Source organism: Apaloderma vittatum, unplaced genomic scaffold (genome assembly GCF_000703405.1).
Source record: "Apaloderma vittatum isolate BGI_N311 unplaced genomic scaffold, ASM70340v1 scaffold44491, whole genome shotgun sequence".
NCBI lineage: Eukaryota > Metazoa > Chordata > Aves > Trogoniformes > Trogonidae > Apaloderma > Apaloderma vittatum.
In genome coordinates, this window is record NW_009701612.1 from 1 (window position 1) to 529 (window position 529).

Sequence of the window (529 nt, forward strand, 5' to 3'; positions counted from 1 at the left end):
GGCGTGGGTCTCCGGTAAAACCGGGCAGGGCCGGCGGAGATTTTCAGATTTTACCTTTCCCCAGCTTCGTTTTCTCAGCGCTGCATCGGGTGAGATTCAGAGAAAAGCAGGCTGTGTTTAGGAGATGTCTGTGGCATCACGTTCCCCGCCATCCTTTTAGCTTAAAGGGAGGGACATCTTAAATAAACACATGATGTGGTTAAATCCTGGAATTCTGGTGCTCTCCGGGGAGGAATTAATGCTGCCAGCTCCCGCTATTCATCGTGTGTGCCAGAGGACTGTGCGAAACTGCTGTTACGGGGAAAAGGAAATGGAAAGGGAGATAAGATACACGTGTCTCCACGATGAGAGAGGAAAAAGTTTAGAAAAATATGACTCTGAAGTTACGTACGCTAAAAAAAATAAACCTAATATGCAACTTTACAGTTCATTAATAATAAAATAATAAAGACCTCTTGCTTTATCGAGGTGGGGGGCTCTGAACTCCAGGGAAGAAGAGGAACCTGCCACCTGCCTGCTGTGGGAAAGA